The following is a 25,065-nucleotide window of genomic DNA, read 5'->3' on the forward strand; positions in this document are numbered from 1 at the left end:
TCTCCTGAGCAGACTTGGTTGGGTACTGCGAGGATCGCTTAGTTTCGGCAGAATGTGTCCTGAACATTCCGAGCTCCCTACGTATGCGTGGAGGGTGATGAGGTTCGCTGTATGTTAACACATAGGAAGAGTGTGTTGGGGAAAACAGGTGTTGGGGTCTTCCAGCGTACTGGAAAGGGCAAACCTCGTCGGGGTACTGTCTTTGCCCAGGGACCTGGGGTGCACCATGGTTGGGTGATGGACAAAAATGGGAATGTTCAATGTGTACTCACAAAGGAGTTTTGATGGTGGGGAGTGGAGCCAATGATTGTTCTGTAATATTAGGCTAGCAGGCTCTCAGAAATGATTTCCAGATCACAGAGTAGTTCAACTTGAGGTATATCACCGGACTTAAGAGTACAGAGTGGATTAATATTAAAGGCAGAACACCTTTTTCTCTATATAACCATTAACTTATAAGGCATTCTGTAACAGCAAGATATATATAGTAGAGATATCCTCTCGCTTAGAGAGATGCATGGTGTAGAGGCACACCATGGAGGAAGAGTAGAAGTAAAAGGAATCTGCCGTGGTGGCTGGGAATGGGATGATGCAGGCCATTGAATGTGGGGGACGTCCCTAGCGAGGCTGCCTTTCCCTCTCTGTGCTGTGAGAAGTTGTTTCCTTTTTCAGAGACAGGTGTGCATATTTTTCCTCAAATTCATAAATTAGTGTTAGGGTTATAGAGTTTTGTTTCTCAGCCCACTAGGGATTTGTATGGAATAATAAAATTGTTGAGAAAAAATAAGGTTGGCTGATGTATTCACAACTTATACTATGAGTGTGGATGTTGATATGAAGCTAATGTAATGATGTAAGAATAGGGTGGAAGTATGGTTAATAATGTTTGTAATTTTTTGCTAATCAGTATTCCACGTCATAACTCATATTTAAGCATGAATATATTTTCTCTGGAATCTGCAACTTACAGAAGAAGACACATCTCCCCAGGTGAAAAGACGATAGGTCACGGGATCTCCCCCTGGACTCTAGTATTAACTCTGTGGACAAGTACTGAACTTGTCGAGTTTCTGGTTAGGGAGTGTGATGGGAGCCTTCAGACCGTTTTTGATCGCAACGTGAGGACAGATAAGGCGTCGGTCGCGTTCAGTACCCTTCTCTCTCTATTTGCTTGATTGTTCGTTGCCTCAATTCAATGTTATGTTGGATGGAGAATTGTGTCGTATCGCTTGTCTATCCTGTATTTCGATATAGTATTTAGTAAATAAGTGTGCCTCCTTAGATCGTTGCCGCTGTTTTCTTTTCCTAATTAACTTTTTCCTTTCGGCCTAGGGCCCCTCCGGGGGCCTACGGCCCCCTGTCACGGACGCAGGTGGATTTTTAGTTCAAACCGTGACAACATTGTAGGCTCGTGTCCAGTTTTTCATCCACCAGTACCCCCAGGTCTTTTTTGGTAGAGCTGCACTCAATCCTATCAACCTGCAGCTTTTATTGGTAGTGAGGGTTGCCTTGATTCAGGTGCAAGACCATGCATTTGGATTTTTTGAACTTCAGGATGTTTACCAGGGCCAACTGCTCAAGCCTGTATAAATCCATCTGGATGGTATCTTGTCCCTCTGGTGTGTTGACTGCACCTCACAGCTTGGTGTCATCAGCAAACTTGCTGAGGATGCACTCAACCCCACTGTCAGTGTCACTGATGAAGATATTAAAGAGTATTGGTCCCAGCACTGACCCCTGTGGGACACCACTCATCACTGATCTCCATCCAGACATTGAGCCATTGACCACCATTCTCTGGACTCAATCCTACAGCCAGTTCTTTGTCCATCAAACAGTCCACTCATCAGATCCACACCTTTCAAATTTGGAGAAGGTTGTTGTAGCATACTGTGTCAAAGCCTTACTCAAGATAGATTATGTTAGTGGCTCTTTCCTTGTCTATTCACACAGTGACACCATAGCAGAAGGCTTATCATCATTTATCAATAATACGTATTTTTTATACCTGTTGGAATCTCTCCAACAGGTAGAAAAATCATTTCTTTACAGTTCCTGCTCAGAATAAGAGTTAGTCAGACATCATTACAATGTGAATCAGTAGCAGAGAAGTGTGTCTCCCATTCTAACAAATTAATTTATCTCAAGCCTTCTGATTCTTCTTTCTGTGAGGTGTGGAACTAAGTGGATTTTGGGCTTTAAAAATGATTCTCTATACAATCAAGTTTCTGACAACCAAATTACAGCTCTCAAGTTCTGATAAGTGGAAAAAAAAATAAAATGGAAGTCATTTTCCCACATTTGAAACTTCAAAATAATACAGCAGATATCCACGGAACACTGAGAGAGACTTCTTGGAGATGCTGTTATTATGTGTCATGAGAAAGTCACATCCTCAGAACTGCAGAACACACTTCCTTTCAGTGGAGAACAGGTTAATGAGATGATCAGAGCAGGAAAAAGGTGTGAAGAATTCCTGTCTGTGAATCATGCTATGAATTCCTGCAGAGCCAAAAGGCTGTAGCCCTATCATACTAGCACCTCATTCATGCCCTGCACTGTTTCCTATCTCTGGACTAATAACAGCACTCTCTGTGTGGTATGGGAAGAAGATTTGAGTTCTACATTCCCCAGACCTTTGCACTGTTTTAATTCAAACATCCGTTTTACCCAGTGGTTTGCTACTGGAAAAGTGTCTCACATCACAGAAATAATAATAATAATAATAAATTAATTATTATATATAATACATAATATAATAATAATATTAATAATAATAATAATAATAATTATTATTATTATTATTATTATTATTATTATTATTATTATTATTATTAATTGTTAATTCATAATTATAATAACAAAAAATTCTTTCCAAAGCCTAGAACAGCCTTCCCCAAGTCAACAGAAGCTTTGTTCTGGCACATGATGTCTGCTATTCCTACAGCTGATCTAAACTTCAGAGCACTGAAGCAAACAAACCAAACACAGCTAAAATAATATGCTAGAGTCCATGGGATGCTAGAAAAAAGGAAGAATATTGCATCCACATCCTTAGTCTTTGAACAAATATATGAACTTCAGCTAAATAAATCAGTTCACTAGAAAACATCCCCAAGTGAGCAGTGTCATAATATATTCCTTTCCTAGATATTAACAGTACCTTTTTAAGATGCTTTCTGCACTATTTCCTGGCCTACTTGTGGACAAGGGCATCACAAAGCAGAAGAAAGCAATGTAAATGAAGAATGAAAGTCTGCAGAGGAGCCTGTAATTGCTACCCTGTCCTTGAAATGATTACATCACTGAAGAGGAAGTTGTTTAAAATGTTGCAAGTAATAGAGTCAGAGATCGCAGACTGATCCCTTCTAGCCCTTACAATTCTGTGATTCTGTGATTCTTCCTTAAAAAGAAGAAAACAACAAAAAACTAAGATGTAGCAAAACAAACAAACAAACAAACAAATAAATGATAACAATAAAAGAATTAACATTTTATTTATGAGAAATACTTAATTGGTATCTTAAACGACTCGTTGTTTGCTTTAGCAGAAAGAAAAGGGAAAAAAAGATCCCACTTTCATGCTGACCTGGAATTAAGTCACTGATTAACCACATACTATGAATAGATATCTGGTCACTTACGTACAAGATTGTTTAGAAAACTATTCCATGCTCTTCACTATTTCTACAAAATGAATATGGAGCTTTCATTATCAGTCTACAGTTCACAGCTTCCCATAACAAACAATCTATTACCTTTCACATCTTCCTGGTCTCTTCTCACATCTCTTGCTGGAATCTTAGCTTTTAGTACTTGCAAGATAAGGATGTTTTTTGTACTACTGTTTCAATCTTTTTGTATTATCCTTAAAAAAACAAAAAAAAAAAAAAAAAAAAAAAAAACAAAAAAGATAAGTGATAGTATCTAGCACAGTAAGCACAATATATGTATAAGACCTACAAAATTCCTATGATAATGATACCTAATCTGTGTTCTGTGTAGGTATCTCTGTTCATACAGCACATGTTTTTACCAGTCTTTTGTGTGCATAAGCTTGTGTTCCATTTATGGTTATTAAACTGACTGCCTAATCTGTCACACCTTTCTCCTGTTAAATATGATGGTCATGGCACACCTTGCCTGTAACTGTTTCTTTGTCCAGTAGAGAACAGTTGAAACCCAGTCAGACTCTACAGCCGCTCATGTCAATCTCCAGAAGGTGGAGTTTCTGTCTGATATGGATGCAGCCTTCAAAGTTACTGAAATAAAATATGAAGTTGAGAAAAGTGTCCACTTTAAACCACAGTGCTGGAAGAAAAGGGAAGAATACTTGAAATACAATGTGAGAATTACCAATTACCCATAAAATTCTTTGCTTACCTATGCTCACAGTAAAAGCCTGTCCAGAACTTTAACCCATCACAAGTATTAATTTTCTATGAAGAATAGTATTGTATAAATTCCCCTCATAAACCAGCTGACAATGACATTATAAATTTGGTGTACAAGAAGCATACAACATAAAAAGTTGTCCATGATTTTCAAATTGCATCTAATGGATTTTTTCTAAAAGCCCATAACAACAAGCTTTGTGCAAATGGAGTTTATGAAAAGAAACTTCTTTGAAGCACACTGTGATTTCTCTTTTATTATACTTTACAATGCCAGCAGAAGCTACAGCTAATGTTACATTTCTTTTTCTATTCTAAAATATTCCCTTCACATTCCCTTCTGTTCCACTGAGCTTTCTTTCTTTCCTTTGTTCTCACACCTAGGAAAAAAACAAGAGTGACAAAATCTTTTATGAAGTAAGTTAAAGGAGAGAACAAGGGGTTTTTTTATTATTATTTTTTATTTTATTTTTATTTTTACTGGATGAATTGCCCAGAGGATCAAGGGCCAGCACTTATTTCCAAAACTAGATGCATGAAGTTGTGAGCAAGTATACTAATACTGTAATTTTAGGGCACTTACAGGCATTTTGAAGAAGAGTGAAGGCTGTTTTACCAGAGTTGTACTTGGTTTAAGGATTTTCCCTAATATCACTGAAGTTCTTCCCATTGCCAGTATAAGGATCTATTCTCTTAAAAATTCAACTAAATGTTTGCCAGCAAAGAGAAAGTGTGTGACAAAGAAACCATGATAACATAAGGGACTGCATTATTAGGAAAACTGTGGGTCTGCTGACCTATTTACATCTTGTCCCATTCAGTCACAAACAGAATACATTTCAGATGGAACTTCAAAGACTCCCCAGTGAAAGACAAGAAGTAATCCCTCTTGTTTTCCTGTAGTTTCTCTTCACAGTAATGCCATCTGATTCAGCAGAGATGAAGAAAATAGATGAGCCCAGAAGCTTAATATTAAATTTTCCTTTCTGAGTGTACATGAAGAAATACGTAAGGACTTTATGATGAGGACAGAACTGTTTGGAGATATATTTTACACAAGTAGTTTTCAATAATAACCTGTTAAATTAACAGAGCAATCAAATGAGGTCCCGCCGGTTTTCACTCTGATTCCATTTTTTCCCAATTTATTAGTATCTTCAATAGCACTACTTGTAAAAGTTGTAAGTAGTAACATGAGTAAAGGCAGCACATGCCAGCTATCTGACATCAGGACCCTAGATCACTGTAGAAAATTTAGTTAATGGCAGCAACTGCAGAGAGTCCCCATAATGAGTCCCAACCATAAGGAAGGAGAAGCTAACTATGGAAATAAATGGGGAAGAATCAGTGAGCCAACTGGAAAGCAGAAAAGGGTTCTCAGCTATTTCAAGTAACAAACTATGTGAATCTGTGGTGTCAGAGACATAAGAGATAGCCAACACTGGGGTGTATTTACAACACCACAGTAAATAAGGGGTGGAAGACAATTATTCTTTTCCAATCTGTTCGGCGTTTATATTAGCTCAGTACTTTTCCAGGTAGATCCCAGAAGACAAAGAAGATATACACAAGCTGAAAACTCCAGAGAGGGCAGAAAACATAGCCTGTTAGAAAAAGGTTGAAAAAGACTGATTATTTTAACCTTAGAAAGAGGACACAGTATGTTTGATTAGTTCATCCCAGCAACAGAGCTTCTCTGGTTTGTAATTTATTCGGTATAGGTGACCCGCTTGTCCTTGCAAACCCTCAGATGCCCAGTGTCAGTCACACAGTGAAGGAGACATTCTGCTATGGAGAGGATGACTCGCTGTTATCTTTGGGTTGTGAGGTTTAGGCAAGAAGCAAGAGTCAGCCAGCAATTTCCATTCAGTGCTAGAAAGATCAGAATTAAAAGAAAGAGAAACATTCATACTGAAGAAGTAACTGTGTTTCATGGTTGGGATTAGAGGAGGGAAGGGGTGTGCTGCAAAAGGAATGGCGTTACCACTGCAACTGTGGATGTCCCCTCACAGAAGGAACTAAATGAATCAGACAAAGATCTGGCTACACTCTGCAGCACAGCCACTGCAGTGGTATAATGATTCCTTGGGAAAATGAATGAAAAGCCTGTATCTTGTCAGTCTGCATGGTTGACATACAACTGTGTTTCCTCAGAAGGAGAAAATTTCAAATACTCTTAAGAATTCTAGCAACTTGTGCATCTATCATCTCTTAAACTACTACTTCTTCTTGAGATTCTCATTTCCAGAGGCTCTTCTATTCACTTTTTCTGACAGACGTCAAGGAAATGACCTACATTCATGAAGTGAAATTATTTACTGACAATAAAACATAAAAAGCTGATAATGAAGTATCCAAGACAGAGAGTGTTTTTCACATTTCCTCCAAAGGATTTTATGTCATGTCCTAATCTACAGGAGAAATGATGTGGAGTACATTTAAGGATGAGATTACAGCATTGTGCAAATGTATTCAAATTTTGTATAATTTCCATGATTATGCTCCTTCCAGTCAGCATGCATTTTAAAGCATTCCTTCAGCACCTGGTGCCTGAATAACAACTAAATTACATGCTACCAACACAGCTTATTTGCTTTGTTGAGTTATAGTTGGATGAGTGAGAGAGCATCTCAAAATGTTTCTGCTTCAGGTAACTCAAGTTTCTGTTTCAAAGGCAACTGTTCTTCCTACCTGTAGTTTTCCCAGCAAAATATTCCAAGACTCTTTCAAGCATCTGCAAGGACTCCCTTTTACTCATGCTTTCCCATCATTTTATTTGAGTCCATATGTGTGTCTGAAGAAAGGGGTGCTGAGGTACAGATTTGGATGAGGTGAAAAAGTCTCAGATTGAAAAAATGTGTGTTTTATTCCAGGCCAACTGAGTAGTCATAAGACAACTATTTATGTTATTAGATAGGCACTGGTATCAGTACAAGAAGAGAAACAGTGGGTTTCTGCTCCTTACAAATCTACTTTGGCTGCCTGGGGATGCCTTTTCATCTCCATCCTTGCATTTCTATATGCATTTTTGTACCTCTATTATTTACAGTAATGAACCTAAACCTTAGGTCTTGCAGAGGCAGGTAAAAAAGCAGCACTTATACAGCATTCCCAGATGGCAAAAGGCTGTACAGTTTCCTTGCAGACAGCATCCAGCAGTGCCTAGGGAAGAATTTCTCCCATGCAGGCTAATAAATGGAAGTTGGTTTGGATTATATTTTTCTATGTTTTCTTAAAGAAAAAATAGAACTTTCTGGACAACACTAATGCGGCATTGTAAGGAAAATCTTTGTTAGTGAGGAAAGATTTGTCTCTTCATAGCAGAGAATACAAAAACATTGCTCAGAAACATTCGTCTTGCTTTGTGCAGCATAAACAGATAGGGAAGGATAAGGACCTTGAAGCAATAACAGGGAGGAAAACAGGAGCTCTTCCAATGTTCTGAGAATCTGTGTGAAGTGCAACCATTTGTGTGCCTCTGCAAAGACTGCAGTCTGTCTGAGTGTCCATGGGGATGTCAAATCTAGTTCTGTAGAGTCTTTACATCTACTGAAGAAAAAATTATAGTCTCAGAAGGAAATAAGCAGACTCCTTTACTGAGCAAACATTGCTAATAGAAGAAACAGCCATCATAATGAATTTCAAGAGCTGGAATAAGCATTATCTTACATACTTGATAAAGGAGAGAGCCCCATAACTATACAAAAGAAGCAACACACATCTTATGCTGTGCTATCCAGAAACACATTTGCAAGGCAGAGCTGATGGATGCTCTTCTCCCAGATTGAAACTTTCAAGCTGAATTTAAAGTCCTATGTAGAACATTTTCAAAATCAAAAATTGGCCAGGAAGGCAGAAGGCAGATGAAGAAAAAGACTCAACTTGCAAAGATATAGTAAACACTGAAACCTTTCTTCTTGACATTCTGTAGCTGTAAACAGCAACTAAAGACTGAAGAGAGGACACAAAACCAGGCAAAATGAAACACAAAACACCAGAGGATCCTGGATGCTGCTACAGGAACTGCCTATGTCAGCAGGTGTCAAGGCAACACTAGATTTCATTCCACTTGCCTTTCTGCCTTTAAGAGATAGTGAACTTCTGCTGAATATTTTCCAGGCAGGTTTTTTGCTTGTTTGTTTTTGTTTTGTTTGTTTTGGTTTTTTCCCCAACATCTCTCTTTGTTGTACAGTTTCTTTCATTAAACTACAAGCAGTAGTTTCACCAGTTTCAAATTTTTACACAAACTCTGTCATTCCCAGCCACACACATTTCTTATGCCTTAATCCCAATGGTTCAGATCATCTTCAGACTCCTGGAGTAACATGAAAATCAGTTTCCACTAAGAAAGAGAAGGAAAAGAAAAAGAAAAAAAGTTTGTTTCTTAGAGTTACAACTAAAGACCTAAAACTGCATGGTTTTTTTTTTGTTTGGTTAGTTGGTTGGTTTTTTTGGGTTTTTTTTTTTTTTTGGCAGCACTTAAAGTAATTGTTTTTCATAAGATTAGCTTAAAAATAAATGCTCTTAAATTACATGTGGTTTCTTTTTTGTGAGTCTATTTAATTGTTTCCTGTTTTGAGTCTTGAAATTTAAATATGCTTCATTCTCAAACCCTTTGGTGCACTGAGAACATTGAAAAGAGTATTATTTTAATGAGCAAAATGAATTAATCCCACAAGTCCAGAAACTGGTGTTTTAAAGAGAGAAATCTGATTAAATGCCAAGCACTAATCATTCTCTCTTGGTTCATATCTCCAGGAACAAATTTACGCCTCTAAAACTCTTCTTAGCATTCTTCCACTGCCGTGTATTTGAAGATTATTAATCACAGGGAGAATAATGAAAACAAGTTATACAGAATCTCAATCACATATTACTAAGACATCTCAGAAGATGCACATGGCAATTCACTGCACCAGGGCTGCCTTATTCCTACTGAGACAATGCTAAAGAAACTGCAGCTACCTAACCAAATAATAGTACTTACAGCTCCTCCCATGTTTTATACAGAGCAGAACATTAGATTTGTTTGACCGTTTCACACCTTGAGACATGATTTAATTAATATTAAGACAAGAATTAATAGCTTTTTTATTCTTTATGAAAGCAAGTATCTACACTTGGTTGATGAAAGGTGTTGCTATGATGTAATACTGCAACATCTGGTCTCCTTCATTTTCTTTCAGAATCATGAGGCATAATAAATAGACATGTAATTATACTGAAGACCCTGCTATTCAGTGCAAATTGGATTGCCAAACATATATCTAAGAATTTCTGGTTTCTGGCACAGAGGTTAATACCAAGTGACAATGATCATCACTTAGAGAGTGGAAGAAATTAAAAAGCTTTAAGTAAGATAAGGCTCGCCATGACTGTGCATGCCACACAGCACTAGCAATGCTGCTTTGGTATGCTCTGTAGCAATAATGAAAAGCCAAAAAACAGGTACAGTTTAATCAGCTTTATATAGTTTTGATGATCAATAAGTATCTGTTCTGAGAAAAAGATGTCTCCCAGCAGAATATGTAGCAAACTGTCAGTGGCTTGGTTTTCTGCAAGATTTTCTATGGTGACCAAAGTCACAACTGAAGAGCCATAAAATATGGATCCCTGTGATAGTAACCACTACATTTGGGGCTACACATTATTCTTCTGTTTGTACAATAGCACCTTGGAGGCATAGTGCCTCTGTTAGACTCCAAGGAGATACACGGTCGGAAATAATCACTTCCCTGAAGTGTTTGCAACTCATACTGATGGGAAAGGGTGGGATTTACTAGTGCCAAGAGTAAGTTCAGCAGCAGAGGCTACCTCAGGATTCATATTGCCTTAGTGGCATACAAGTATCTGATGTATCGTAATACACGAGATGCCTGCAGTCTGAGTTTAGTCTTGCATCACGATATAATCAATTGAAACAAAAACAAAACAAAAAAACAAAAAACAAGGAGCAAAAAACAAAAACAAAGAGAGAGAGAGAGAGCAGAAGCCCTGTCTCCTTAGTTTCACAAAAAAGAACTAATATACAGGAAGTGTGATGCAGCAAAAAGAAAAGCTTACATAAGTTAACCTTCACCAACAGCCAGAGGGACAAACTGCATTTCAGTCAACTTTGGAAAATAAGGAAAAGCCTTGAGGGTAGAGGTTTTACAGCCCACTAACCTTTCCTGTGCTACAGAACATCACTATATTCAAACCAAGAAATAGTCTAGCTTAGAATTTCTGCATTACTCACAATAATTGAAAATTTGCTTCTGTAAAATCTGAAATACATAGGAGAAGAGGAACAATATAGAACTTCAAGTTCTGAGTGCAAGACACTTAGCAGTTTAAAGGTAGACATAATTAATTTAGTTTCTTAGAGATACTAAGCTTCATACTTGGCAAATAGGCAGCTTCTTGGATGTGGAAGAATGTAAACTCCACGTGGACTTAATCTGCAATTTAATGACAATACCTTCCCAGGTGGGGTAGCACCACACTCTTGACTTTGGGTGTTTCTGGAAAGCATGTAGTTCACTGGCACTTTCTGAAAACTCAACAGTGCATAAATTATTCTTCATGACGAGTAGTTTCTCTGCAGATCTCATCCAGCACTGGAAAGCTGAGAAGCAGAGCCTGGATAAAAGACAGCTCTGTAAGAGGAACCAAAGGAGTTTTGAGAAATACAGGCATTTTTTTGACAAGCCTATTTCTGGATAGATTCCATGCTATTGGCTTAACATACACATCATCCAAAAATAGTCAGCCAGTTTCACTTAAGCTGCGAGTCAGTTTCCAGATTTGGACTTGTGAAGTGGCTCATCTGAGTTTTTCCTACTTGATCCTAAGGATCCTAACTGAGCCTAAGAAGGCAAAGTTGGATTTACTAGGGAAACATCTTTAATCTCAGCTCATCCTCTCTCACACATTCTTGTAAAAACTCTCCTAAACAGATCTCAAAAATGAATTTCTTGCTCCTCGCAAAGCCATGCTCAGATTCATATGCTAGTGATGGAAAGTCAGCTGTTTTTCCATTGGTGCTGCAGAGTTGTCTGGTTGTACATGGGTCAGCCAGGCTTGCTAGCTCTACCTGTATATTGATGTAGTTATCAGAAGCTGGTAATACTTCTTGAAATGTCCAAGCTTTTGCTTTCTTCTCCTTGAAAATATAATGGCAAGAAACAGCTGGGATAATTGTTAGGTGTCTTAAAACAAATAAAGGTTGCCAGTTCATAGAAAGAGATAGCTCCCTTTCTGGAGGTGCTCCACGGAGGCATTCAAGGTCAGGCTGGATGTGACTCTGGGCAGCCTGACCTGGTGGGTGGCAGCCCCATCCGTGGCAGGCAGTTGGAAAAGGCTGGTCTTTGAGGTCCCTTCCAAACCAAGCCACTCCGTGAGTCTATGACTCTTCCAGAGAACACATCAAATCACATCATGGAGTGAATTCTCCCACTGTCTGAAGTCCTCATCTCCACACTGGCTATCAAGTGGATATAAAGTGGACACTTTGTTGAAATCAAGATCTATCACACTGGGAGATTTCCTTTCATCTCGAAGACCAGACACACTCTCAATGAAGACGTTTGATAGGATTTATTCTTGATGAAAACATATCAGTTGCTTTCTGTCCCCTTAATGTGCTCATGGGATCTTGTAAATGTATTGCTTAATAATTTTCTTAGGAATAGATAAAGTCTGGCTGGTTTTTGTTCCCCATGGTCTCATTTTCTCTTTTTACAATGAAGTAGAATGTCAGACCTTCCCAGACTCCTGGGGCTTTCTCCAGCCTCCACAACTAGTTAAATATTGTACTGTGGCCCCATGAGTCCCTGGCAATAAAATCTGGCAGCAAATAATTGGATGTTAAGAGCTGCTTAAGGAATCTTATCAATCCATGTATTCTTTTCCCTAACTGAATTGATCAGAACCGGTTGTTGTGCATCCCCGGTCATCTCTAATCCTTTGTGATTTAAAAACTACTTGCAGAGCAGTCAGAGGGGACAAAAATGAAGTGAATAATACCTTTGATGCTAGTACAGATCAAAGTAGTTAGGCAACATATCTGAATTCAGTTCTTGATTCCTAGCTATCCTGTAGGAGACTCTAATGCAGTTCAGTTAGCAGGTACATATAATTTAGCAGCACATGCCATAAATCAGTTCTTCAGGATTCACCAAATAGCTGAATGTGGAGATCTAGTCCAAATCCTGTGACAAGCCACAGAAAGGAAGAGCTGTCACTCTTGACTTAAAATAGCATGGTTTTGGTAGCATGTTTTTAGCAGCATGTTTTGAGTAAGCATTTCCACAGCTTTCTTTCTGTTCAAAATGTGACTGAATTTCCTTCTGAGTTCTGGCAATGCAATAGAGCTCAAGAACTTCAATTTTTTTCAGTCAGTTTTTGTTTTCAGCTTTTGGATCCCCACATAAATCATGGCAGGACTGAAAGACAATGCATGTTAGGGCAGTGATCAATGCAAAGTCTAAATCATGAAGGTTGGAACAGATCTCTCAGATCATGGAGTCCAACCACCAGCCCCTCCCCATCCTGCTCACTAACCATGTTTCTCAGTGCCATTTCCATGCTGTTCTTGAACACCTCCAGCTTGTGCCAGCACAGCACCAGTCTTTCTGAGAAGAAATTTAGTCATTAACCAACTATGATGTGTAATAGAATGTGTATGTGATGTGATGTGAATGTGTATACAATGTGTGATAGAATACGTATAACAAGAGAAGACATGATGAAATTATATGTGTATCTGACATGAATAATAACACCTACATAACACATGCAATCTACATAATACAGGGATAACAACATACTTTTTTTCCTACAGAGAAATCTGTACAAAGTTCAGCTCTTCTGGACATCCACCATTATTCTGAAAGAAGCATCAGATAGCCTTCCTCTTCCTCATGCCAGAGGACAGAAGTTCTGACAAGTTTTCATTCCCTCAACAACATACTGTGCTATGAGAAATTTTCCTGTGGTTTTAAAATGTATAGTTAAAATACAGATGCTACCGCATCTTTGGAAAGGTTCTTGAAATTGTTAATTGTCGCCTACCTGAAAAATTACAACCTTATTTGTAATCTGAATAAAGTCTAGTTCCTGTTTCCAGTCATTCTTTAAATTCTTTTTGCATTCCTTAAATGCCCAACAATCCTGATGTGTTGGTCTCATGGGTAGTCCTGCCTCTTAACCTTTTAACTGACTAAAATGGAAGAAGGAATAGCTTTCTGCAGCTTAATTGAACTTTTCAATCCTTTTCTTTCTCACATATATCATCACATCTGAAATAGGGTCAAAGCAGTAATAACCTTATGCTATGACTCAGTGCTCGATACCCTTCTTGGCAGAATGATGGCCTTCCTCCAAAGAATAGTTATGTGACATCTGACTGAGAAGTTGAACTCAGAAGTGAGCACCTGCTCCGTACAGTTTTGGTTTTGCTCTTTTCCCTCACTTGTAAGAAAAGAAGTGAAAAACTGTGTCATTTTCTTTTAAAGATGCAAAACTTCCACAAAATTTCAGACATGAGGAATAGTTTTAAGCAATGCTTGAATTTCCACCTGTGAAATTTAAGTTGTAAGTCTTTTAAGTCCCACTTACATGAAAGCCCAAAAATAAAGCTATATTTTAGTGTCCACTGCCCCACAGAGTACCATTTTTAACTTCAAATGTCATCACTGAAGAATAATGTTCTTCTTTCGTGTACAGACAAGAGCAAAAGAGTTGTTTTACTTGTGATTTTTGCAAATATGTTGAGACACAGATGATAGACCTTTACTTACCAACCAGTCCAGATCCATGAATTCAAGGAGTACTGGATGGAGAGATGGACAGATGGGTAGGCCAGTGGAAAAATGGAGGAACTGTTTCATGAACAGATGAGTAAAATAGCTGAAGATTGATGTGGGACCACAAGAACTACATTCAAAAAGTCAGAAAAAGATTAAATGAAAAATCACATTGCCTTTTATATCTTACAACAAAAGATGTANTGATCTGTTCTAAATCATTATAAGCATGAGGAGGCCATTCTCGTAATTACCTTGAAAATGATAATCTACATTATAGCCCATTAAGAACTGTACATCGCACAATGACCTTATAATCTCACCAAAGAAAGGGGTAATCCACAAGGACTGAAAATCTACAGGGACTAAAACAGCCAGGGCTCTCAAAACACATGCACTAAAGTTTGAACAGTGGGTCAGAGGCCATTCTGCAAAATGTCAAGCTTTTCCAGGAAAGTGTACAGTAGAGCAGCCTGATCTGAAGGAACAGGGACAGCAAAACACAAAGCATGGGCTTTATCTGACGTTCATAAAGAGATCTGTTAAGAGAGGTGACAACAAGAATATGAACAAGTGATAATCTCAGCTCAGTACCATCATTGGGGAAATAAGGTTGCTTATAGTTTCATATTTTTTCACCAGATTCAACTGTTCAAACACTAGTTGCAATACTCAAAAGCTTGAGCTGGGTAATGGTTCTCACTGGAATAAGTGAAACACAGCACGTATATTTTCCTTCCCTTCCTTCACTCCTAATGCTTCTTCTAAAATAATAATTATAAAAAACAAAACAAAATAAAACACAAAATCAGAAAAACCATTCCTGCTAGACAGTTTCCAGAGCTTTGTGATGTGCATTATTATAAAACAAGAAGTCAACACTTGCCGTTGAAATCTTACAATATGAGGCACTTTCAACAGGAAAGAACTGTTCTCCTAGGTCAGTGATCTCCAGACTTTTGATTGCACATCCCATCAGTAAAACTTTGGAGCACATACACTCTAAGTATGTATAGTTAGGGTATGTGTGTTCTCCTATATCTATATATGGGAGGACTGCTCTTAAAGTAATGTGTCCTGTTTTATGATATTGTCCTATGACATCAGAGGTGGATGTCAGTGGCACAGTTGAACCTTCTCACCAATACTACATTACATATTGTTGCCATGTGACAGATGGTAGCAGAAAGGCACTCTGACAGAATGTCATCTGACATGGAAGTGCAGATGAAACAGAGCCACTGAATTCCTCCATGCAGAAAAAAAGAGCATCCATTGACATTCATCAGTACTTGCTGAGTGTTTGTGGAGACCGGTCAGTGGACATCACACTGTGAGGTTGTGCATTCCAGCAATGCTGACATCAATGGGAAGGACAAACTTCCCGTTTTTCCAGATGGTCATGCAGACTTTTATGAGTGTGGCATGTAGGCTTTTCATTGCTGGTTAAAATGCATAGCTAATGGTGGCTACTTTGTTGAAAAAGAGTGGTCTGTAGCTGAGAATTTACTGAATCAAACAGCATCATTGTCCTCTTTGTACATGTAGTGGTTTCCATGGAAATTAATAGGAGGCATTGCTTTCAGTGACTTATGTATACAAACACATAAGCTTCTCTCCAAGCTCCTAGTCCATCTGCTGGGGCTTAAAAGAAGACTCCACTCTCAGGTAATAACAGAATTGGCAAAGATCTTTGCAAGATTCCCTTCCCCTATTTAAATGAAACAGTTAGTTTGACTAAACAATTTATATGCAACAAAGGCAGAACAGTCAGCTCCTGAAGCAGATGGGAAAGAAGGTAATACTGCACAAACCTGCAGGGCTTCTTCTCTTACCATATGTTCTAATTATGCCTGGTGCTACTTGCAGACATGAAAAAATTGGCTTACTGAACAATGCCTGAAAAGCTATTGCTTTTCAGCAATGCAGGTTGTTCATACTGATGATACATTAACTATTTATACTGCCATTCAAACAAACACTAGCTTCTACACTAAACAGGGAGTTCTCCCACTGGCATGCAAGCTTTTATGAATTGAAAAAAAGCAGAGAGGCTATCAGCTAACCCCCATGTCTCCTTCATGGACAGAGAGGTGACTGCATGCAGCACAGCTGGCAGAGAATGTGTTGGTTTCACATGGGTAGGCATCTCAGTTCCACCATGCTCTGCTCTCACTTCCCTGCCTATAGGGAAGAAGGGGAGAAAATGTGATAGAAGTATGTATGCCAGGGTTGACGTGAGGACAGGGTGATCTCTCACCAATAGTGATGGAAGGAAACACAGACTCAGCACAGGGATAGTAATGTAATTTTTTGCCAGTTAATAACAGACCAGAACAGCAAGAAATAAAAGCTCTCCCAGCCCTCACCTGGTATCACCCACAGCTCAGCTCGAGCAGCAGTTGGTCTCTGCTCTGACACAGGGCTGCTGGGCACTGTGAGCACTGCCCTCTGTAGCCCCTGGTACCAAAACACGGCCACATAAGCCCAGTAAGCAGGACATAATTGCACATAGAAATCCCACCCGATAAGTTTGGAGAGACCTATTACCAGTACAGACACTGCAGTCTCTACTGCCTCAAGTTTCTCTGCTGTTGTAAATGTCTTCGCCAGATGGATGTTAGCTACTTTTGGAAGCAGAATACATCCCAGGTGCCTTTCTCCAGCAATGCGAAACAGAAGCACAAGTCCAAAAATGCAACTTCCTGACTTTTGAACTGATGGATTGTCAATATGTAAAATTGTAATAGCATGAGAAATAAGTTTAACTGTAAGAAAGGCAGATCCCAGTTGTCTACCAAAATTAGAACCAGGCCTTCTGTGTGTTCTGCAAATTATACAGAGCCAAAAGCTTTCATGCAGGAAGGACAAACTCAGAGCTCTCTAATTCTTTTCAGCTTCATGTACAGTGATCCAAACTTTTAGCAGGAGCTAGGGACTGCCTTTTATTCCCCAATTTTGTGCTTCACAGCTTTCATAATTTTTTAAAATTTTTTTTGTGTGTGTGTGTGTATATATTTGCATTCATATGCATATTATTTTATAAATTATGCTTTATTTTACAAGGAAATGAGAAGACACAGCAACTAATCTTCAGATGTTAACAAGCTCCACAAAATCCCAGAAGTTTAAAACTTCTTATTAATGCATTTTTAAAGCCTTCCTAGGGTACAAGTGGAAAAAAATATATATTAAAAAAAAAATCGGCAAAATATAAAATTCTAAGTTAAATTTGATGGAGTTCTTTGTGGAAAGCTTCACAGAATAATGCTTTACAGACCAAGATGGAAAGGAGAGTAAAAACTTTATTAATACATTAGGACCAGAGCCAAGAAGTGTGAATGAGTCTCACTGCAAGCTTCCAAGAAGGACCAATGCACTGTCAGTGTCTCTGGTGACCCTCTCTTTTACACCACAAGTATCTAGTATGAAGCAGCAAAAGCTTGATTATTTTGTACCTTTTCAATATTTTGTTTCCTTTATTCCTTTTGCATAGAATATGTGCCATGTGACTTTTTGCTATGTAAGTGGTTTGCAGCAGTTTCACATGTAAGGTGATAACTCTCATCTTGCTTATGCAATATGGTGGAGAGTAGAAAGGCTTCAGGTACTCATTCACTCATTGGTGGATGATAGCTTATTTCTACCACATACTTGCTCATATCAGAACCACAGTATACAGAAATTTGCCTGTGGTCAGACAGAACATGTAAAAAAATAACTAAGATGTTATCACATATTTGAAAGGCAGTAACATCGAACACTGAGAAAAGACTGGAAAGCAAAAGCTGTTTCTCAGACCACTCAATCCTTTCGCTTCTATTCCTTGGTTTATAAGAAAGCAGGCTATGCTCTTAACCCCAGGGTAACCACAGAGCCTCACATCAGTCGTAGAAGTTAAGACAAGGAGAGTCAGTTTGCAACCTCAGTTTTGCACCTCAATTCTACACTAACCTTTTGGCCAAGCAGTTTTGTGTTGAAATAAAAATCATATATTACTTTCCCTCCTTTTAAGATAGCTCACGCAGTGTACTTAATCCAAGATAATAAATAAATAAATAAATAAATAAATGCCATATGCTTAATCATGAAGGCAAGCTCCATCTTTAAGAGATAGATGTGAAGAAGACAGCAACTCAAAAGAAGCAGCGTTCAGGAAGGGATACAGAAGAGAGAAATGCAGAAGCTCTTCGGAACTGTATGATCTGCATGAGATTTATTTGCTGTTGTTAGTTTGACTGAACAGTTGAGGCATTTTACCTTAATGTCAATTCAGATATTTTCCAGGTACAATGATGAAAACAGCATGGTACTTAAGATCATGTGAGAAGAGGGCTGGGGTAAAGATGAAGACGCAGTAAAGTCAGTGGATTTCACTTACCTCAATCTAACAAGACTTTCAGCACACTTTACTGCAGCATGTCCAGGAGAGGTCTACATGACTAGATTACTATGTGGTGGAAATATTGATTGTTGTGTTCAAAAGGTAGTCCCTGATGAGCACTCAGAATCACAAAATAACAGTATGGTTGAGGTTAGAAGAAATGTTGAGGTTAGAAGAAACATCTGAAGGTCATCTTTTCTAGCCCTCTACTCAAGTGGGTTCACCTTGAGCGGGTTACTCAACACCAGGACCAGGTGCCTTTTGCAGATCTCTGAAGATGGATGCTCCACCCACCACCTCTGTGGTTAACATGTGCCAGTGCTCTGTCATCCACACAGACTCAAAGTGCTTCATAGTGCTTAGGTGGATCATCATACTTCCATTTTGCACCCACTGCCTACTGTTGTGTTACTGGTAACCACCAAAAAGAGCCTGTCTGTCCTCTTTGCATCATCTCTCCGGATATTTATGTGCACTGATAAATTTCCCCAGAGCCTTTTCTCCTCCAGGCTGAACAGTCCCAGTTCTCTCAGTCTTTCCTCACAGGAGAGGTGTTCCAGTCCCTTCATCATCGCAGTGGCCATGCACTGGACTCTTTCCAGTGTGCTTAGGTTCATCTAGTACTGGAGACCAGAGAACTGGATGCAGCACTCCCAAAGTGGCCTCATCAATACTAGCAGAGTAGAAGGATCACTTCTCTTGACCTGCTGGAAATATTTGCCCAAGGTGTCTAAGAATACAATTAGCCTTCTAGCCCACTTGGGGTCAGTCACACATGGCTTTCCTGAGATTTATCAAGTAACCTAGTTGGTATTTGACATTGTTACTAATAAGCTGAACAAGCAGATGTAAAGCATCTCAACACACCTGAGGATGACAGAAAAATGAGTTGTAGTTTATCTACTTGAGGCAGCACAAGCACAGAGCAAAACAGGACAACCTCTCCTCTTGTCTGATTGGCAGCAGTGGGTCTGACGCAGTCCAGGGTACAACTGGGCTTCTGGGCTGCCATGGCATACTGCTAGCTCACATTCAGCTTCTCATCAAATAAAACCACCACATCTCACTGTGTCACTCAAGATGTTCCTCCATATCATAGAAATGTTGGGGTTAAGAATTCTACTTTTATTACTCTTTCAACATTTACATCAGTTCTCCACAATCATATGAATCCATAGTTTGTAAAGCATCTATTGTCTCAATGTATGTCATCTCTATGCATCTTTCTCAGAAAGATTTTGCACAGAAAATGTATCAAACGAAGAAAAGAGAAAAATGAGCTTTTGTATAAATGCAGGGTACAGGCTGCAATTTGTAATGAAACATGAATGTCATAACTCCAAGAGCACGAGGAAAGAAATGTCAAGTAGGCAGGCCATTGGACCAAGACACAAGAAACTTAGCTTTAACTTCTCTGAGTTTAACTCAGATTCCATGGACTAAACTCAAAGCAGAACATCTACCTCCATGAGAATCCTGAGGCTGCACCATAAAACAAAGAGTTAATAGTAATCATGTGGAATTTATACAAAGAAAATTAATTAGTGCATTAAGGCTTTCAGTTTTTGAGAAAGAAACAGCAAGTAATTATATTTGATGGCAGTGTCATGTTTAGTCATAGATACTGTGCTGTCCTTGGTCTGGAATTCGCCTTGAAGACAATGAAGGCAGGAGCACAGCCAGCATGCAAAAGAATTAAGAATAGAGGGAGAGGGAGTCAGAGAGCAAAATGGTGAATTGAGAACAAAGCTCTGCCAAGTCGTTCCTCATACATAGCTATTTGCATTTGAAAATTCAGCCCCAGAGAGGATCTCTGCAGTTTTGTTTATAAACACATGTAATTAGGAGTTTATAATGTGCCCTCAGTAACAGAAGAATCAACATTGCCAGCTGAAGTCAAGATCATCCCCATCTGAGGTAATGAATTTTATATCTTTGAAGTGAACTGACTCAGAAAATTGGAAAACATTTCATAGACTTCTGACATTGTGATAGCTTTCTTGTCAAGTCGTCCACTTCTCTTACCAACATTAATCATATTTATGGCCACAGTTATTCCCTCTCTTATCTATACCTGTTGGTGATGCTATAATGAGTTGCACGCAACCAATTCCAGCTCATTTTTCAAGAAAAATAATAATAATAATAAAGGAATGTATCCATGTTTTGTTTCTTACAGAGCTACAAAAATCTTTCTATGATATTCTAGTGAAATTAACCCCCCCACCCAAAATAAATAAATGAATAAAAATAAAAAGAGGAGATATGGGTAGAATCAAATTAGAGTAGTATCAGTGTTGTACTAATAAGGAAATCCACTTGAAAATACTGCATATTAAAAAAATTGTGTATATGTATGTTGTGGGAACAGAGTAATATATACAGCTGAGAGAGGGCATGGACATCTTTAGATTTATCAGCACTGGAGTTAGCATTGCTGTATTACAAACCCCTCTCAGAGGATAACGTGGCTGATGAGTGAAAAGCAAGCTTATGTTTTTAAACCCACAACACTGAGTTTTCACAGGACAAGCAAAGCCATGCTGTGTGCAGTGTGATGCCGTGAGGTGCGCCGTGCTCTGTTTATTATCTGAATGCTAATAACATATTTCCTTCAAGTGGTGACAGATGTACAGTGTCTTTTCCTCCATGTGATCCTTTCCACTTCCTCAAAACCTGTGAAAATGGAGTGTTGTTGGAGTTTTCATTTCTCTCCACAATTTGGTGACATGACTGTCACCAACTACAATTATTAAATAAAGTAAAATATTTGTTCAGATTTAACAGAAGACTGTGGAGTAACAGTCTCATTTTTTTTTCTGAAGGAAATAGCAGAAACTGAGCTTCATCATAATCTATGCCCTGTGCTGGTGTCTACTTCCTCATCTCTTATTAATAAATGGAAGAAAATCCTATCAACCAATAGTTAGATTAATGAACTGCGTAACACTGCATAATGGAAAGAATATCTAATAAAAGCTATTCCAATTAAAATACTCTCCCTCTTTAATCGAATATTAAACTTATATATCTTCAATCATGTATTCAATTCCTTTGCTCTGCCTTTCCTATCACCAGAGAGTAGGCTCAGAATTTCTACCACAAAATCTACCTTATGAATGTACTACAAAAACATTAAGTTCCTGACCATATGAAACAGTTTTAAGTAATTTAAATATACCTGTCATCAGTGGCAGCCTTTTTTTTCTCTATTAGGACAACTAGCCCTATGTGAGTCATCATGCCTTTTTGCTTTAATTCTCCAGGGCCACACCAGTCACCCCCACTGCAGCAATATTGACAAGTAACTTATGATCCTGATACAGTAAATAGATGGTTTGGTGATTCTTCTCAGTTCTTTCCTTCTCTTCCAAGATCTTTGATTATTTGGCAGACACAGAGTCATAGAATTATTTATGTTGGCAAAGACATTCAGGACTATCAAGTCAAACCATCAGTGTGACCTACTGAGTCACATCATAATGCCATGTCCCTTAGCGCTTCCTCCACATGATTCTTAAATACTTCAGGGTTAGGGACTCCACCACTTCCTTGGACAGACTGTTCCAATGACTGAACACCTTCTGTGTGAAGTAATTCTTCCTAGTGTTCAGTGTAAACCTTCTCCAGCATAAATTGAGGTTGTTGCCTTACATCCTACCACCTCTCTCCTAAGCAAAGAAACCAACACCATTCTTACTCAATCTCTTTTTAGGTAGTTGTACAAAGTGATGACGCCTTCCCTCAGCCTCATCTCCTCTGAACTAAACAGCCCCATCATCCTCAGCAGCTCCACATATATCTCATTTTCTCACCCTTTCACCAGGTTTGTTGTCTCTACACACTGCAACAACTCAATGTCCTTCTTGTAGTGAGAGACCCAGAATTCAAGATGTTTGAGGTGTTCTCACTAGGGCCACTTATAGGGTGCTTTCCTGCTCCTGCTGGTAACACTATTTCTGATGCAGGCCACCTGGGCACACTCAGAATCATGTTCAGATGGCGGTCCACCAGCACCCTTGGGTTCTTTTCTGATGGTCAGCCTTCCAGCTACTCTTTCCCCAAGCCTGTACCACCACATGGGCTTGTTGTGACCCAAGTGCAGCACCCAGCTCTTAGCCTTGTTGATTGTCATGCACTTAAGTTTCAAGCACTTATCAAGCCTATCCAGGTCCTCTGCAAAGCCTTCCTACCCTCAAACAGATCAACAGTCCTGCCTAACTTGGTATCATTTGTGAACTTAATGAAGGTGCATTTGGTCAGCTCACTCAGATCACTGATATAAACACTATATATAATGAATATATATAACTATCCCTGTAACCAAGCCCTGAGAAGTTTGTTCAGACAAGAAGGATTAGTAAGCAATGGTTAAAATAAAAATACATTCTTGGTGACTGGCAGGGAAAGCAAACCATCACAACAGTGAGGTTGCTCTTTGAGTTCTATAAATGAAGAAACAATTAGCTTTCGTGTGAAGAGGGTGGTGGGCATGGAACAGGCTCCCCATGGCAGTGTTCAAGGCACTGAGCCTGACAGAGTTCAGTAAGGATCTGGACAGTGCTCTCAGATATGTAGTCTGATTTTTGGACAGTGCTTTGTGAAGCCAGGAGTTGTATTCAATGATTGTTAGGAGTTCCTCCCAGCCTGAGATGTTCTATGATTCTGTGATTTTATGATTCAGGGAGATGTAGTGAGGCATAGTAGTCTGGGGTAGAAAGGACATAGGAAGCACAGTACACTCTCTCACATGAGAGAAGCAATCTCATTTTATCAATAAATTTAAACCAAAATAAACAATCTAATTCATTAGAATAACAAAAAATTAAAATAAATAAATAAATAAATCTACTTAGTCAAAACAAAAATTAGAATTCCTTGCCCTTTCTTCCTGTCAGAAAGCTGAGTGTATTTTGTTATTCTTTACTTTTGTTTAATTAATGTTAATGCTACCACATTTTATCATTATTTTCTGGATCAGTTGTTGTCTACACTTTACACAAAGATTGCTGCAGCTTACAAATGCTGTCATTGTACACAAAGAATGTACCTCACTCTGGGCAATACTACTTCACACAATAACCAGGAACAAAAAAGTAATGCTGATTTGGACCTCAGATGCCAGTTTCTTTGGAAAAAGCCAACACAAAATTAAATCAAATTATATTATATTAAATTATATTAAATTAAATTAAAAATTGCAATAGAACTGTCTGATTATAGCAACTGATTAAGAAAAAAAAAAAAAAGTTTGCACCTATGTTGAACATTTCTGAAATGTAAAAAGAAGCAAATTCTCAGTCCCAAGAAGAGACAAAATTCTTTAGATGTATCTGCCATTAGATTCTTGCAGAATCATCATAGCCATTTCAATTATTCTTATGCAAATGTGCTAAAATATAATCTGTTACATATAAACAGTTTGATAGGGTTTTGCATTGATATAATGATGGAAATGTCTCTTAAAACATGATTCACTGCATCATTAAGCCCTAATCTGATCATCTGATTTCTTTTATTGTCTAATGCTCCAATGCAAGCCACCATCTGTGTGTTCCAGAACAGTCACATGCAAAAGGCAAATAATTTCACATTATTGGTTTCTTCCCTCCTTCCCATTTTATGAAGGGGATAATACTAAGACTGGCCTTCTAATTTGTTCTTTTTTAATTTTTCTCTTTTTTTTTTTTTCTCCAAATGTCCAGGACAATATTTAGAGTTGGACACCTCTAAAGAAGTGTTCACTTGTTTTCTGGTGAGTCAGGAATGGTTTCAGAGGATCTTTTTTCACTTTCTATCTCCGCTGTAGTAAATGTTTTAGACTGGTCAGCCTATTGGTGGATGGTAGAAGAACTGCAGAGCATACTTCATGCATTCTAGGCTGCTTTTGATAAAGGTCTGTTATGGATTCTTCTAAGCAATGCAACTGCTGAATCTCCATCACAATTAGAACTTCTATTTTTATTAATTTTCCCTAAATTAGTTCAAGGGAATTAGTAATAGCATGTCAAGAAATGATATCTTAATTGCTCTGATGGGTTTTAAGTATGAACTGGAAAGAGTTTTAATTGTCATCTCATATACAGTCAAAGAAAAGTCTTTCCATTCTCCCACGCGTCAGTCAGACACACATTTCTAACTCCATTCCAAGGATAATTTTACCCTGAAGGAAGATTTGCAGCACAATATAGTAGGAATTAGTATGTGTAGGGTTGTAACACTTTCCTTGTGGCAAGAAAATGTTCTGTTGTTCAAGAATTTTTGCTGTTGTTTTTGTTTGTTTCTTTGTTTTTACAGTGTGGCAAGCATTAACTTGTGTTTTACAGGTTTTTCTTTTTACTTTCTTTTTTTAATTAAAAAAAATAAAATAAAATCTCTCTTTAAGACCACCATTATGCTTACACAGGTAATACAAAAGCAAGAGCACAACATAATTGTATTTTTCCTCTCCATGACAACAGATGGATCATAGGTGAAATATATTGGAAAGATTTAATGG

This window comes from Coturnix japonica, chromosome Z, assembly GCF_001577835.2.
Source record: "Coturnix japonica isolate 7356 chromosome Z, Coturnix japonica 2.1, whole genome shotgun sequence".
Lineage (NCBI taxonomy): Eukaryota > Metazoa > Chordata > Aves > Galliformes > Phasianidae > Coturnix > Coturnix japonica.